The following is a 17963-nucleotide window of genomic DNA, read 5'->3' as shown; positions in this document are numbered from 1 at the left end:
ATGCATGTGCTCATTGCACCAAATGTTATCATAGAATCATAGAATGGTTACAGCACAGAAGGAGGCCATTCGGCCCGTCGGGCTCGTGCCGGCTCTCTGCAAGAGCAATCCAGCTAGTCCCACTCCCCCGCCCTTCTCTGCACTAAATTTAGAGTAATTGGAGAACAATCCCAGCTTCTCCAGTCCATCCACATAACTGAAGCCCTTCATCCCTGGAACCATTCTAGTAAATCTTTTCTGCAGCCTCTCTAAGGCCTTCGCATCCTTCCTAAAGTGCAGTGCCTAGAATTGGAAACAATATCCCAGTTGTGGCTGAACCAGTGTTTTCTAAAGGTTCATCATAACTTCCATACTTTTGTATTTTATGCCTCTATTTATAATCCCAGGATCCCGTATCCTTTTTTAACCACTTTCTCCACCTGCCCTGCCACGATTTGTGCACATATACCCCCGGTTCTCTCTGTTCCTGCAGCCCCTTTAGAATTGTACCCTTTAGTTTATATTGCCTCTCCTCATTCTTCCTGCTAAAATCTATCACTTCGCACTTCTCTGCGTTAAATTTCATCTGCCATGTGTCCGCTCATTCCTATGTCCTCCTGTCTATATCCTCTTGAAGTCTATCACTATCCTCCTCACTGTTTACTACACTTCCAAGATTTGTGTCATCTGCAAATTTTGAAATTGTGCCCTGTACACCCAAGTCCAAGTCATTAATATATATCAAGAAAAGCAGTGGTCCTAGTACCAGCCCTTGGAGAATACCACTGTATACCTTCCTCCAGTCCGCAAAACAGCCGTTCACCACTACTCTCTGTTTTCTGTCTCTTAGCCAATTTCGTATCCATTCTGCCATTGCCCCTTTTATTCCATGGGCTTCCATTTTGCTGACAAGCCTATTATGTGGCACTTTATCAAACGCCATTTGGAAGTCCATATACACTACATCAACCGCATTGTCCTCATCAACCCTCTCTGTTACCTCTTCAAAAAACTCAATCAAGTTAATTAAACACAATTTGCCTTTAACAAATCCGTTTATTATTGTTTCTAAAAGTTTCCCAACCCCCGAGGTTAGACTGACTGGTCTGTTGTTGCCGGGTTTATCCTTACACCCTTTTTTGAACAAGGGTTTCTCAAGTCCTCTGGCACCACCCACGTATCTAAGGATGATTGGAAGATTATGGCCAGTACCTCCGCAATTTCCACCCTTACTTCCCTCAGCAACCTAGGATGCATCGCATCCAGACCTGATGACTTATTTCCTTTAAGTACAGCCAGCCTTTCTAGTATCTCCTCCAAATCAATTTTTAGCCCTTCCAGTATCTCAACTACCTTCTCTTTTACTGTGACGTGGGCAGCATCTTCTTCCTTAGTAAAGACAGATGCAAAGTACTTATTTAGTACCTCAGCCATGCCCTCTGCCTCCATGCGTAGGTCTCCTTTTTGGTCCCTAATTGGCCCCAGCCCTCATCTTACTACCCGTTTACTATTTATATGCCTATAGAAGACTTTTGGATTCCCTTTTATGTTAGTTGCCAGCCTATTCTCATACTCTCTCTTTGCCCCTCTTATTTCCTTTTTCACTTCCCCTCTGAACTTTCTATATTCAGCCTGGTTCTCACTTGTATTATCAACCTGACATCTGTCATACGCCCCTTTTTTCTGCTTCTTCTTACTCTCCATCTCTTTCGTCATCCAGGGTGCTCTGGCTTTGGTTGCCCTACCTTTCCCCCTGGTGGGAATGTAGCTAGACTGTACCTGACTTTGTTCCTGTACCTGTACTTTGTCCTAAATTACACTGATGGTGCCAGCTGGCAAATTAGGGATTACCAATAGCATATTTCATGGGAATGCCGATTAACCAACCAGACACGCTAGCTGCACAACTGTGTAGAGATAGTTGTATATTATTAAATCATAGAATCATAGAATCATAGAAGTTTACAACATGGAAACAGGCCCTTCGGCCCAACATGTCCATGTCGCCCAGTTTATACCACTAAGCTAGTCCCAATTGCCTGCACTTGGCCCATATCCCTCTATACCCATCTTACCCATGTAACTGTCCAAATGCTTTTTAAAAGACAAAATTGTACCCGCCTCTACTACTGCCTCTGGCAGCTCGTTCCAGACACTCACCACCCTTTGAGTGAAAAAATTGCCCCTCTGGACCCTTTTGTATCTCTCCCCTCTCACCTTAAATCTATGCCCCCTCGTTATAGACTCCCCTACCTTTGGGAAAAGATTTTGACTATCTACCTTATCTATGCCCCTCATTATTTTATAGACTTCTATAAGATCACCCCGAAACCTCCTACTCTCCAGGGAAAAAAGTCCCAGTCTATCTAACCTCTCCCTATAAGTCAAACCATCAAGTCCCGGTAGCATCCTAGTAAATCTTTTCTGCACTCTTTCTAGTTTAATAATATCCTTTCTATAATAGGGTGACCAGAACTGTACACAGTATTCCAAGTGTGGCCTTACTAATGTCTTGTACAACTTCAACAAGACATCCCAACTCCTGTATTCAATGTTCTGACCAATGAAACCAAGCATGCCGAATGCCTTCTTCACCACCCTATCCACCTGTGACTCCACTTTCAAGGAGCTATGAACCTGTATCATACCTAGGGCGTGCACTTCCTGTCTAAAAGCCTTGCTTCCTGTTGTCACCATATTTTGGTTACGCTTTTGTGTCAACCATTGTAAATGTTGTCATTGTGAATTGATATTTCCTACTCAATTTTGCTGTGTCAACCGTCACAATGTAGTTGTGGGCTTTGGGCACTAGGTGGCGATGAAGCGCAAGTTTCTGAAGTCTCTCTTCCAACTCAGTCACCATCTTGTATCAAAACAAAAATCTTATATTCATCAACTGACCGTGGGCAACCTCACCGACAATTAATTCATTCACTCCACAGGCTGAAAGGTAGGCATCGATATTAATGGGAGGGCGGCAGGGGTAGTGGGCAACGAACCCAGCAAGGCCGGGGACGCGGAGGCCCTGCCGATCTTAATGGCAAGGCCCTCGTTTAATTAACTCTTCGTTGTCTCCCACTGACACCTGGCCAGATTGACTGCCTGGCCGGCGGGCGGGAGTAGAGATTTAGCGGCAGGAGGCTGCGACCGGGACCCATGGGAACGGTTTTCCTATGTAATAGTCACTGCTGTTTAAAAATAATTCACTATATTAAAAAGAAAACAAAGATTTCTTTCACAACCTCAGGATGTCCTAAAGCGCTTTACAGCCAATGAAGTACATTTGAAGTGTAGTCACTGTTGTAACGCAGGAAACGCAGCAGCCAATTTCCACACAGCAAGATCCCACAAAAAGCAACAAGATAAATGATCAGATAATCTGTTTTTAGTGAGAGCTAAATATCGGCCAGGACACCAGGGAAAACTCCCTTGCTCTTCTTTGAAATAGTGCCACAGCATCTTTTGCATCCACCTGCGAGGGCAGATAGGACCTTGATTTAACATCTCATCTGAAAGACAGTACCTCTGACAGTGCAGCACTCAGTACCACACTGGGAGTATCAGCCTGGATTATGGGCTCAAGTCTCTGGGAATGGGACTTAACCCTACAACCTTCATAGACTCAAGAGGTGAGAGTAATACCATTGAGCCAAAGGTAATTTACACTATTAACCATCTTTAACATGATAAGGCTCTATGGAGGCAAGCAGTAGCCATATCCCATGTATGTTAAGCAAACTGGGGCAGTCAGTTTATTAGTGAGCAGGTTTGACACCGGATAGTCTTGTTCCTCGCTGGCTGTTGCTGTCGTATCCGTGCCATTTCGCTGATCCACATAGGTTTATAATAGCTGGTCTGGCATTCCAAATATCCCACCCTCCACATTTAGACCTGCAGCAAAAGGCTAGTTCAATCTGCATGTCTCGATTTACTTTGAAGAAAAAAAAACTTTTGTTAAAAGAAACAATTTGCTTAACATGAAAATAATTTGCCCTGGGGTCGTTGATGAGTCACTGTACACTGAAATGTAGTGTAGGTCTTGACCCTTCCCTTTCCCGAGTTAAAAGTGCCCTCTTGCTGTATTATGCTCCTGAAATATTAACCTAACCAGCGCAAGCAACATTGAATTATGCTGGCACAGTGAAGCCAGCCAATTTATTCTGGTCACACAAATTTGGGTCCCCTGTTTCCCTTTGAAATTCACAGCACTATTCATCAGCCTTGTAGATGCTGCATTATGTATTGTGCATAGAATTACATAGAATTTACAGCACAGAAACAGGCCATTCGGCCCAACAAGTCCGTGCCGGTGTTTATGCTCCGCACGAGCCTCCTCCCTCCCTACTTCATCTCACCCTATCAGCATATCCTTCTTTTCCTTTCTCCCTCATGTGTTTATCTAGCTTCCCTTTAAATGCATTTATGCTATTTGCCTCAATCACTCCATGTGGTAGTGAGTTCCTCATTCTAGCTTCTGTTTGGGTAAAGAAGTCTCTCCTAAACTATTTATTGGATTTATTTGTGACTGTCTTATACGTACAGCCTCTAGTTTTGGATCCCCCCCACAAGTGGAAACATCTTCTCTACTTCTACCCTATCAAACCCCTTCATAATTCTGAAGACGATCACCTCTCAGTCTTCACTTTCCTAGAGAAAAGAGCCCCAGCCCGTTCGGTCTTTCCTGTTAGTTCTAACCTCTCAGTTCAGGTATTATCCTTGTAAATCTTTTTTGCACTTTCCCCAGTGCTTCTATAGCCTTTTTATAATACAGAGACCAGAACAGTAATCTAAATGTAGTCTAAACAAGATTCTATATAAGTTTTACATGATTTTTGAATTCTGTTCCTCTGGAAATGAACCCCAGTGCTATGTTTGCACTTTCTATGGCTTTGTTAACCTGCGTTTCTACTTTTAACGATTTGCGAATCTGTGTTGTGTATACTTTGGAGCACAGAATCATAGATTCATAGAATCGTACCGAACAGAAAGAGGCCATTTGGCCCATCACGCCTGTGCTGGCTGTTTGAAAGAAATATCCAATTATTCCCACTTCCCTGCTCTTTCCCCACAGCCCTGCAATTTTTTCTTCTTCAAGTATTTATCTAATTCCCTTTTGAAAGTTACTATTGAATCTGCTTCCACCACCCTTTCAGGCAATGCATTCCAGATCATAACAACTCGCTGCACAAAAAAAATTTCCCCTCATCTCACCTCTGGTTCTTTTGCCAATTATTTTAAATCTGTGTCCTCTGGTTACTGACCCCTCCTGCCAGTGGAAACAGTTTCTCCTTATTTACTCTATCAAAACCCTTCATGATTTTGAAAACTTCTATTAAATCTCCCCTTTACCTTCTCTGCTCTAAGGAGAACAACCCCAGCTGTACAATAGCGGATTGGAACTTCTGCTGACGATCCTTAGAATCTTAGAAATTTCTAGCACAGAAGGAGGAAATTAAAGGACTGACTTCATGATCAGGCGCTCCCAGCGAGGAGCAGCTTTTTCAGGGAGCGTGTCAGGAAATCACGGCCTATGTCCAATCATTTTAATCAGCCTTTAAAAGGCCAGTACATGTCCTGTAATAATTTGGGGAAAGGGGAGGAGGTGGGCAAAACTGAATAATTAGCACCCTGGCCTTTCACCCCTGTGACATGGATCCAAATCCAGTCCACACTGATTTGATGCCCAAGTGTAATAAGAGAAGATAGGCCTCTAAACCTCCCTGAACTTTATTCAAACAATGTGGCTCAGGTCCAAGATCAGAAGACTAAACCCCTCAACGCCAGCGAGACATTTTTAAAACTGGCCTAATTTAGCACAAATGGGCAGACTCATTCCAACCAGCTCCAGGGAAATTCCCGGTCTTAGTTTCCCCAGTCTTTCCTTATATAAAGCAAAGGGTACAATTTTAAAGGGGTTGCAGGAACAGAGAGACCTGGGGGAGCACATACACAAATATTTGAAGATGGCAAGACAAGTTGATAAGGATGTTAAAAAAGCATATGGGATCCTTGGCTTTGTAAACAGAGGCATAGAGTACAAAAGCAAGGAGGTTATGCTAAAGCTTTATAAATCGCTGGTTAGGCCTCAGCTAGTGTATTGGCATAAATGGGCAGTGTCACTCAAACGGGCTGGAATGGGAGATGAAAAAATATCACACTAGTGTGGCACGGGTTACCCTTCTCGTAGTGGGCTTTAATCCACGTTGTTGGGATAGAGTGGAGGGAGATTTAGGGGCAGATCATCTCCTTACACTTAGGATATAGGATCGACTGGGAGCAACACATAGAGGATCCATCTAAATTAATGGAATGGAAATTCAGGCAGGGCCCGCCATGGGCTTGTGACTCTCCTCACCTGATTTTACTCCGTGGGCTAAGCCCAGGTCATTCTTCACGCCCAACTTCAATAAGAGGACAATCAGCCCTCTGCTCCGAACGGACTCATGCCAGACCTGGCCTCCGGAGTCCTTATTGTCTGAAATGTTTGGTTTCCCAGCACCCAATATAGAAGGATATGCTGACAGGGTTCAATGAAGAGGAGTGGGAGGAGGCTCCTGTGGAGCATAAACACCGGCATCGACCTGTTGGGCCGAATGGCCTGTTTCTGTGCTGTATATTCTATGTAATTCTATGTAATATTCCTTAGGCTGGGCACAAAATTCATCAAAAATTGATCTTGTGTGTGCACCATCTGGATTCCTACCACGGACACCATTCAGCTGTTGGAAGAAGCAGATGGTCAGCATTACAAATTGTACATCAGACACACAGAGTTTTCCAACAATCAGCCACAAATTTCTTTCTCAGAAACTCAGTAGTAAGAACGAGACAGCCTGTTAAATCCATTTGTGCTCACAAATCAGTGAGACAAAGGCACCTGCCCCAAATGAGCAATTTTAAATAATGAATGGAAAGATGAGGCATAGAAGGTGCGATATAAGGCAAGAATTGAACAGACAGGAAAACTGGTTATATTAAACCCCACTTGAACCATACTTGCCCCATTTACAACTGCACCTTGATTCAATTACTCTCCTGTGCCTCTGACAGCCATTTCTAGTCTCTTACAATGTGTACCAAACACTGTTTATATTTATCACTAAATCCTTGGGAGCTGCTGCTCCCTTTGGCAGTCGCGCAGTTCAGCTGTTTAGGATTGAAGTAAGAGCTTGTGTACCACATGTAAAGGGGTCACAAAGCCTAATTGTCACAGTAGTTGTGCATTGAGGTCCGTTAGACGCTAATGGCTATTGCTCAGGGAATTTTGGCCTCGGATTTGCTCGGGCAGCAATCCCCTTCCCCTGCAAACCCCCCCACCCAACCGCGATTATACGTGATTTGTGCCCATGGCGATCTCCAGCATTGACCCTGCGGGGGTCAATGGGAGGGCAGCTCGTTATCGAGGGGCAGAGCTGGGTGCAAGTGGCACATCTCTGGTAACCCGCTTCCTCGCCCCCGCCCCCCCCCCCCCCAGCACCTGCCTCATGCCCTCCCCCCCACCCCCCCGACTCTGGCACTGCTCCAATTGGTCACCAAGCAAAGATGGTGGGGTGAGGTTCAAGCATTTATTTTTAATTCTCAAATTTCTGGAGGTCCAGGGTGCCAGCCTGGCCTCGACCTCCCCGACGGTGTCCATGTGCATGCTTGGGCTTGGTGCGCCCGACCTCACTGGGCGTACTGGCTGCTGCTGCAACATTAGGTCCAGGGGCAGGAGCACCAGGCTTAGGGCAGTCCCTGCCAAAGGCACGACAACACCAACTTGCAATTATATAGCACTTTTAACATGTGAGCTCAGGTGGTGAATGCCAGCGGGCTATTTGAAAATGGAGGGCAGAGATTTGAGCCCAATCCTGTCAGCGCCAGACATCCATAAGTGCAGTTTGAGTCGCTGAATAGTGATCGGGAGCGGGAATTCTGACTGATATTTTTCCCCTCCCTTAGCCCAGGGGCACTGGGGCCAATTATAGTTTATCAAACAATTCTGGGACCTACATGGCTTGATACCACACCTTGTGCTCATCAAGCCATCAAGGGAGCTTGCTATATATTTTTAAAAGTCAAAGTACTGAAGCCAAAACCATGCACTGATCAAATAATTACAAAGGGTGTCTCATCTCTCTTAGATGCTCATCGGAGAACAGAAGAGTCCCCAGGTAGGTTACTGACACTTTCTGCGCGATCACAGCCTGATTGGTAATAACAGAAGACAATCATTGTCCTAGTTTTTCTTTCATTTAAGTTTGTGAATCACTAACACGCTGTAAATAATGTTTTATTCTTAATAGATTTCTTTTGTTTTAATTGACGTGGGAAGAGTGCAGCAATAAAACCTTCGCACATCTTAAATCTCACTCGTAATAAAATCTTGTGGTATTTGCTTTCCTGACTTATTAGCTGGGGACAACCACCAATGTTTCAGAAGAAAAGCTACTGAAGCTGATGAACAAAAAGATTGCAACGAGCTATCAATCTCTCCCTCCCCCACTCTCGCCCAGGAAATATTTATATCGGTGTCCTGGCCGATATTTATCCCTCAAAAAGCGGAGCAGGCTCGCAGGGCTGAATGGCCTACTCCTGTTCCTATATTCCTATGTTCCTAAAAAACACCCAAAAAGCAGATAATCTTGTCATTATCACATTGCTGTTTGTGGGACCTTGCAAATTGATTGCCAGTTTTCCTACTTTACAACAGTGACTATACTTCAAAAGTCCTTTGTTGCCTATAAAGCATCATGAGGTCTTAAAGGCAATATAGAAACACAAGAATACAGAATACAAGAGAAGGCTGAGGGCTGACCTGATTGAGGTCTTTAAGATAATGAAAGGGTTTGATAGGGTAGATGTAGAGTAAATGTTTTCATTTGTGGGTGAGTCCAAAACTAGAGGTCATAAATATACAGTAGTTGCTAATAAATCCAATCGGGAATTCAAGAGAAACTTCTTTACCCAGAGAGTGGTAAGAATGTGAAACTCGCTACCACAAGGAGTAGTTGAGGCGAATAGCATAGATACATTTAAGGGGAAACTAGATAAACACATGAGGGAAAAAGGAATAGACGGGTATGTTGATAGGGTGAGATGATGTAGGGAGGGAGGAGGCTCGTGTGGAGCATAAACACTGGCATAGACCAGTTGGGCCGAATGGCCTGTTTCTGTGCTGTAGTTTCGATGTAACTCCATGTAAGTATTTCTTTTTTTTTCTTTCTCGCAACCTTTTGCTGCCCGGCTGTGCCGTGTCCTGTTTCCAAAAGCCAGACTGCCTGAGATTCTGTTTTATTTTTTTACTACGTTAAAGGCGCTATATAAATGCAAGTTGTTGCTCTTGTTGTAAATGAACGTCTTGCAATGCAAAATTTGAAGCATCTACAGCAACAGGTACCAATGAAAATATAGATGAAATCATTCAGTAAATGGAACACTAATCAACAGGCACTTGGGTACCAGTTAGCGAGGAGGACTTTGCAGGATTGACTGGGCCGTGATTGCTTAAGTCTTGTCAGATGCCTGGGTCACTGCCGATGGGTCTGTCCAACTTTTTCCTTATTTTTGAACTTTGTAATGATTGTTTACAACTGGATGGCTCGCTAGGCCACTTCAGGGGGCATTGTGAATCAACCACATAATGTGGGACTGGAGTCACGTGTGGACCAGACCAGGTAGGACTGGCAGGCTTCCTCCCCCGAAGGAGATAGTGAACCAGTTGAGGTTTTAACGGCAAACCTTTCATGGTTATTTTTCTGATACTAGCCCATAAATTACCAGAGTCACTGAATTCAATTTCACATCTTCCCGCTGTGGGGTTTGAACTCACAACCATTGGTGGTTGCTATAACCACTACACCACCATAACTTTCTCCTGGCTCAGTATTGCCCCTCCTCTCCTGCTTCGTGCCAGAGTTCAGTTCTATGGACATTGCCAGCCATCCAGCACCTCGCTCAAGGGCCCATTCCTCATGTATGAGCCTTGCGCGTGACTGTCAGAAGTCGGCTGTTCAACTATGGAGACCATCGCTGTTGAGCTCGATCTTGTCCTCCCGCGACACCAACACGCGCTCACACTTTCCAGCAAGGGTTGCTGGGTAACAAGCAGGAGTGGGAACCTTGGCTGATATTTCTTCCCCCCTTTCTCGAGCCTAGAGACCGGCTGAGATCAGCCATCACAGCACAAACCATGGATTGAACTGAACACCACTTTGCTTTGTACGGCTCTGGTCCATTTACCTGTCTGCTATTGGGGAGGTGGAAAGTATTTGCTGCATTTTTGTCAACTCTGGATTGCAAATATTCCCACAGCCCTCAGAGTACAAGAACTCACAAAACTCCTGCGTTCTCCCCTCATGAATAAACTGACGCATTGAGCTACATAAAGTATTGTTTCGTCAGTGGAATATTAAACAGCCAGAACAGAGCCTTCATTTACCAGCGACAGTTTAGATTCTGCATAAGTGACTTTATTGTGTCATCCAAATCGTCAAGGATCCAGATGGCAACGGATGTGCTGGATAATTGGACAAATGCCCAACAGGATTTTCAAATCACTAGCACGCTGCGGTTTGACAGAACTTCTGAAAACCCTGCTGTTGGCAATTTCACCACAAAGCATCGAGCAAGAAAGAAAACGTTACATCATTCTGCAATTCAGATACTACAGTCCCGGGAGGCTTCGTCTGTCAAGTGTTGCGATTTTATTCCTTTTGGAGGCAATTTGTGGACTTGAAATGCAACTGACCAAACAATCTTCGTTTGACTTTCATAAACCGCCTGCGAGCCCATTTGAGAAAAAAATTCTTTTGATTTCTATTATTTGCTGAGCAAAAAATAAAATTTTAAAAATAAAAAGCAACATGTAGACAATGCCACTCAGTGTTCTGATAGGCCAGGAAGCTCCTTTCAATCTTGAATCACGACCTCCTTCTCTGACTCCGGGCGGGGTAATTTTAACATAACTCGCCGGGCAGGAATCCCACAGGATCGGGTGGAATGATTTGGGATGTTTTACAATATTAAAGACGCTATATGAACGTAAGCTGTTGTTGAATGCTGGCTTTACACCCCGTCCAATATTACCTTCCGTTGACTTCAATGGAGAGTAAAATCACGAGGGGTGTAAAACCAGAATTGCCCCCGATCCCATCAAGTAATTGCACATTGGCTTCACGGTAAGGCTATCCGGGAATGTTAACGAAATATTTAAATAATGCCATCAAATCCCATTTTGTAGTTTGATTGCTTACATTTTGTTTCCTTAATGTTATCAGGTAAACAGTTCAATTCACAACCGACTTACTATTTACTTCAGTACCCTAGTAAAATTGAAGTCAATGGGAATCAGGGGGAAAACTCTCCAGTGGCTGGAGTCATACCGAGCACAAAGGAAGATGGTAGTGGTTGTTGGAGCCCAATCATCTCAGCCCCATGGCATTGCTGCAGGAGTTCCTCAGGGCAGTGTCCTTGGCCCAACCATCTCAAGCTGCTTCATCAATGACCTTCCCTCCATCATAAGGTCAGAAATGGGGATGTTCGCTGATGATTGCACAGTGTTCAGTTCCATTCGCAACCCCTCAGATAATGAAGCAGTCCGAGCCCACATGCAGCAAGACCTGGACAACATCCAGGCTTGGGCTCATAAGTGGCAAGTAACATTCACGCCAGACAAGTGCCAGGCAATGACCATCTCCAAAAAGAGAGGGTCTAACCACCTCCCCTTGACATTCAACGGCATTACCATCGCCGAATCCCTCACCATTAACATCCTGGGGGTCAGCATTGACCAGAAACTTAACTGGACCAGCCATATAAATACTGTGGCTACAAGGTTTGCTAGCACTGTTTGGGGGGGTTTAAACTAACTTGGCAGGGGGATGGGATACAGAGTGGAGCTACAATAGGGGGTGATGTGCAGCCAAATATAGAGAAAAAAACAAGTCAGCTTGGAAGACAGGGCAAATATGTGAGGGCAAGGCTGGATGGCATCTATTTTAATGCAAGGAGTCTTGCGAATAAGGTGGATGAACTGAAGGTGTTGATAAACACATGGGAGTATGATATTGTTGCTGTCACAGAGACATGGTTGAGGGAGGGGCAAGACTGGCAGCTCAATATTCCGGGGTACAGAATCTTCAGGCGAGACAGAGGGGGAGGTATAAGAGGAGGGGGGGTCGCAATATTAATTAAAGAATCAATTACTGCCATAGAGAGGGATGATATATTAGCAGGTTCCTCTAATGAGGCCATATGGGTGGAGCTTAAAAACAAAAAGGGGGCAAGCACTTTGATGGGAGTGTACTATAGGCCCCCAAACAGTCAGGGGGAGATAGAGGAACAGATATGTAGGCAAATCTCAGAAAATTGTGCAAATAATAGGGTAATAATAGTGGGGGATTTCAACTTCCCCAATATTAACTGGGATACTCAGAGTGTAAAAGGCTTAGAGGGTACAAAATTCTTAACGTGCATCCAGGAGAGCTTTTTGAGCCAGCATGTAGAAAGTCCTACAAGAGAGGGGGCGGTACTGGACCTAACTCTAGGGAATGTGGCCGGCCAAGTGGAAGAAGTGCTAGTAGGTGAGCACTTTGGTGACAGTGACCATAATTCGGTGAGATTTAAGGTGGTCATGGAAAAGGATAGGGAGGGGCCGGAAATAAAGGTTCTAAATTGGGGGAAGGCCGATTTTAATAGGATAAGGCAGGATCTGGCCAAAATGGACTGGGATCAGCTGCTTGTAGGAAAATCCGCATCGGAGCAATGGGAGTCTTTCAGAAGGGAGATTGAGACCATACAATGGCAACATGTTCCCGTAAAGGTCAAGGGTGGTTCCAAGAACTCCAGGGAACCTTGGATGTCAGGGGATATACGAGAATGGATTAGGAAAAAAAGGAGGGCTTTTGGCAGATACAAAAGGCTAAAGACGGAGGAAGCCCTAGAGGAGTACAAAAAGTGCAGGGGGATACTTAAAAAAGAAATTAGGAGATCAAGGAGGGGCCATGAAATAACACTGGCGAGCAAAATAAAGGAAAATCCTAAGATGTTTTATAAGTATATTAAGGGTAAGAGGATGACTAGGGAAAAAATAGGGCCCATTAGGGACAAAAATGGCAATCTGTGTGTGGAGCCGGCAGATGTAGGAGGGGTTCTAAATGAATTTTTTGCATCTGTTTTCACTATGGAGAAGGACGATGTAGACATAGAAATACGGCAGGGGGACTGTGATATACTCGAACATATTAACATCGAGCGGGAGGAGGTATTGGCGGTTTTAGCAGGCCTAAAAATGGATAAATCCCCAGGCCCGGACGAAATGTATCCCAGGCTACTGTGTGAGGCAAAGGAGGAGATTGCGGGGGCTCTAGCACATATATTCAGAACCTCTCTGGCCACAGGGGATGTGCCAGAGGACTGGAGAACCGCTAATGTAGTACCATTATTCAAGAAGGGGAGTAGGGAAAAACCGGGGAACTACAGGCCAGTGAGCCTAACATCAGTGGTAGGAAAATTATTGGAAAAAATTCTGAAGGACAAAATTAGTCTCCATTTGGAGAAGCAAGGATTAATCAGGGATAGTCAACATGGCTTTGTCAAGGGAAGATCATGTCTGACTAATTTGATTGAATTTTTTGAGGGGGTGACTAGGCGTGTGGATGAGGGTAACGCAGTGGATGTGGTATACATGGATTTCAGTAAGGCCTTCGATAAAGTCCCCCACAGGAGACTGGTCAAGAAGGTACGAGCCCATGGAATCCAGGGTGCCTTGGCACTTTGGATACAAAACTGGCTTAGTGGCAGAAGGCAGAGGGTGATGGTCGAAGGTTGTTTTTGTGACTGGAAGCCTGTGGCCAGTGGGGTACCACAGGGATCGGTGCTGGGTCCCTTGCTGTTTGTGGTCTACATTAATGACTTGGATATGAATGTAAAAGGTATGATCAGTAAGTTCGCTGATGATACAAAAATTGGTAGGGTGGTAAATAGCGAGGAGGATAGCCTCAGTCTGCAGGACGATATAGATGGGTTGGTCAGATGGGCGGAACAGTGGCAAATGGAATTTAACCCGGAAAAGTGCGAGGTGATGCACTTTGGAGGGACTAACAAGGCAAGGGAATACACAATGAATGGGAGGACCCTAGGCAAGACAGAGGGCCAGAGGGATCTTGGTGTGCAAGCTCACAGATCCCTGAAGGCGGCGGAACAGGTGGATAAGGTGGTAAAGAAGGCATATGGGATACTTGCCTTTATTGGCCGAGGCATAGAATATAAGAGCAAGGAAGTTATGATGGAGCTGTATAAAACACTGGTTAGGCCACAGCTAGAGTACTGTGTGCAGTTCTGGTCGCCACACTACAGGAAGGATGTGATCGCTTTGGAGAGGGTGCAGAGGAGATTCACCAGGATGTTACCAGGGCTGGAGCGCTTCAGCTATGAAGAGAGACTGGGAAGATTGGGTTTGTTTTCCTTGGAGCAGAGGAGGCTGAGGGGGGACATGATTGAGGTGTACAAAATTATGAGGGGCACAGATAGGATGGATACTAAGGAGCTTTTTCCCTTCGTTGAGGGTTCTATAACAAGGGGACATAGATTCAAGGTAAAAGGCGGGAGGTTTAGAGGGGATTTGAGAAAGAACTTTTTCACCCAGAGGGTGGTTGGAGTCTGGAACTCACTGCCTGAAAGGGTTGTGGAGGCAGGAACCCTCACAACATTCAAGAAGCATTTGGATGAGCACTTGAAATGCCATAGCATACAAGGCTACGGACCAAATGCTGGAATATGGGATTAGAGTAGACAGGGCTTGATGGCCGGCGCGGACACGATGGGCCGAAGGGCCTCTATCCGTGCCGTATAACTCTATGACTCTATGACTCTAAGAGCAGGTCAGAGGCTGGGTATTCTGCGGCGAGTGACTCACCTCCTGACTCCCCAAAGCCTTTCCACCATCTACAAGGCACAAGTCAGGAGTGTGATGGAATACTCTCCACTTGCCTGGGTGAGTGCAGCTCCAACAACACTCAAGAAGCTCGACACCATCCAGGACAAAGCAGCCCGCTTGATTGGCACCCCATCCACCACCCTAAACATTCACTCCCTTCACCACCGGTGCACTGTGGCTGCAGTGTGTACCATCCACCCACAAACCCGCGACCTCTACCACCTGGAAGGTCAAGAGCAGCAGGCACATGGGAACAACACCACCTGCACGTTCCCCTCCAAGTCACACACCATCCCGACTTGGAAATATATCGCCGTTCCTTCATCGTCGCTGGGTCAAAATCCTGGAACTCCCTTCCTAACAGCACTGTGGGAGAACCTTCACCACACGGACTGCAGTGGTTCAAGAAGGCAGCTCACCACCACCTTCTCAAGGGCAATTGGGGATGGGCAATAAATGCCGGCCTCGCCAGCGACGCCCACATCCCATGAACAAATTTTTTAAAAATCACCAGTCCCTCCATTGTAAAATGTCAATGTTTGAGGCTGGTGCATGTGTTGGTGTGTACAGCGCCGGGAGCTGGACTTTGGCAAAGGCATAGACGAGAGGTCAGATGGGCATTGCAGAAAGGGCAAAATAACCAGTGTTGAAACAATGAGAAGAAGCCACCAGTGTACAGTAACAGAACATGTTAAAGAAGGCCAATCATGATAGGCACAGCTCGTGTGCTATACGGCCGAAGATGGGCACCTTTGGACAGTAATGGGTCTCAACTAAGATAATCCCAATTGTAAACAATTTTACAACACCAAGTTATAGTCCAGCAATTTTATTTTAAATTCACAAGCTTTCGGAGGCTTCCTCCTTCGTCAGGTGAACGATGTTGGAACACCTGAGGAAGGAGGAAGCCTCCGAAAGCTTGTGAATTTAAAATAAAATTGCTGGACTATAACTTGGTGTTGTAAAATTGTTTACAATTGTCAACCCCAGTCCATCACCGGCATCTCCACATCAAGATAATCCCAAGTAGATGACCAAATAGAAGATGACAGGACTATATACAGGGAAAGCGTGAATGGGACATTGCCAAGACTTCTTTGGCAGCACCTCCAAAACCTGCGACCTTCAACGCCTAGAAGGACAAAGGCAGCGGGTACATGGGGAACAACATCACCTCCAAGTTCCCCTCCAGGTCACACACCATCCTAAGTTGGACATATATCAGCCGTTCCTTCATCGTGGCAAATTCCTGAGGCATCTATGACCAGCCTTGTTACGACTCAGTGATTAATCTCTTCTCTCCACCCCATGTGTCGAATTTTCTTTCTTTTTTAGGTTCCATCTGAATCACAAATCATTCGCTGGCTGAAAGGATGGATTCAATGGAACCCTGGTCATTAAGAGCTGGAGAGGCAAAAGCAGTGGATCTAAACTTTTAGTTAAAGTTTGTGTGCGGCGTAGAAGGAATAAAAATAAATAAAAACTGATTTGCTTTTCTTTGTTCAGTCAGGTAGCTGACACAAGTGGAAAGAATATCTGATTCAAAGGAAAAAAACATCGCCACCACTTACAAGGCACAAGTCAGGAGTGTGATGGAATACTCTCCACTTGGATGTGTGCAGCTCCAACTACACTCAAGAAGTTCGACACCATCCAGGACAAAGCAGTCCACTTGATCAGCAGCCCATCCACCACCCTAAACATTCACTCCCTCCACTATCAGTGCACCATGGCTGCAGTGTGTACCATCCACAGGATGCACTGCAGCAACTCACCAAGACTTCTTCGGCAGCACCTCCAAAACCTGCGACCTCCAACGCCTAGAAGGACAAGGGCAGCGGGTACATGGGGAACAACATCGCCTCCAAGTTCCCCTCCAGGTCACACACCATCCTAAGTTGGACATATATCAGCCGTTCCTTCATCGTCGCTGGGTCAAAATCCGCCCTAACAGCACTGTGGGAGAACCTTCACCACATGGACTGCAGCGGTTCAAGAAGAAGGCCCACCACCACCTTCTCAAGGGGAAGCCAGCGATGGGCAATAAATGCTGGGCTTGCCCATATTCCGTGAATGAATTTTTATAAAGTGGAAAGGGTATCTGACATAAGTGGAAATTGCTCACCGCACTTAAGAATCTTTAAATCAAATTTCTAAAAAGTCCAGATAAGCAGAGTTTCCTTTTGCTGCCCTTGTCTTTCTTGGTGGTAAAGGCCACAGGGGAGGGAGGCGCTGTCAAAATAACCTTGCCGGGTTGTTGCAGTCCATCCATCTGACAATATCATGGATGCAAGCCATACCCCACTGAATAGTCATTCCAGCTCTAGTTAGAAATACTATCTCTCTGCCCCCAATCATGCTGGGCACCAAACCCTGGATATAACAACATGTAGTCTCAGCCCCGGCCCCTGTATAATGTTTTCCAGCAGCTGTCATGCTAAGCTTGATTGTTTGCTTATTGGTCATACGGTGAACATTGATCGGTGTGTTGGAATGACCTATGCAGGACAGAGAATGTTAATTTGGGGTCAGGTTCTTAATGTGACAAAGCAGAGAAAGAAGCAAAGTTAAAATGACCCCCGTTGTGTCTCCACTGATAATATATCACTGTTGTATAGGGACGGCTGAACGTCGGCCAGATATACAGTTGCTCAATTCCTAGCTGCTGTCTTCAATTAAACCCTGAATTATTTTCACTCTATCATATATGCCAAAAACATTGATTGCAAGTTAAACTTAATAACTTGCAGATTGTTAAATTGATGGCTTTAGTCTTTCCTGTGTCTCACAGATGTACATCCCCTCAACCCCCCCTCCATGTCGCAGACTGATTAAGACATGCCTCTGCTTTCACGCAGATCAGTTGTCCCCGGGACTTCTAAAATTGTAAGAGCTTCTACAAGTATATAAAAAGGTAGAGTATTGAAAGTAAATGTGGGTCCCTTAGAGGCAAAGACAGGAGAAATTATAATGGGGAGTAAGGAAATGGCAGAGATGTTAAACAAATATTTTATATCTGCCTTCACAGTAGAAGACACAAAAAACATATCGGAAATAGTGGAGAACT

General features: G+C 45.2%; 1 long non-coding RNA gene across 3 annotated transcripts in view; it reads left to right on the top strand.

The window, feature by feature from the left end:
* Positions 1 to 17573, top strand: part of LOC137331000 (uncharacterized) — a 54962-nt gene extending 37389 nt beyond the window's left edge. Inside the window, exons 4-5 of one of the 3 annotated variants that reach the window (XR_010965346.1) lie at positions 8103 to 8132; positions 16403 to 17573. This is a non-coding gene — a long non-coding RNA (uncharacterized lncRNA). Of the gene's footprint in view, positions 1 to 8102; positions 8133 to 10116; positions 10785 to 16402 lie in introns of those variants that run through there. The other 2 variants (XR_010965347.1, XR_010965348.1) reach the window with 2 other exon arrangements.
* Positions 17574 to 17963: the final 390 nt, after the last annotated feature.

This window comes from Heptranchias perlo, chromosome 13 (assembly GCF_035084215.1).
Source record: "Heptranchias perlo isolate sHepPer1 chromosome 13, sHepPer1.hap1, whole genome shotgun sequence".
NCBI lineage: Eukaryota > Metazoa > Chordata > Chondrichthyes > Hexanchiformes > Hexanchidae > Heptranchias > Heptranchias perlo.
The sequence above is the reverse complement of the archived record's forward strand: the minus strand, read 5'-3'. Positions and strand labels throughout refer to the sequence as shown.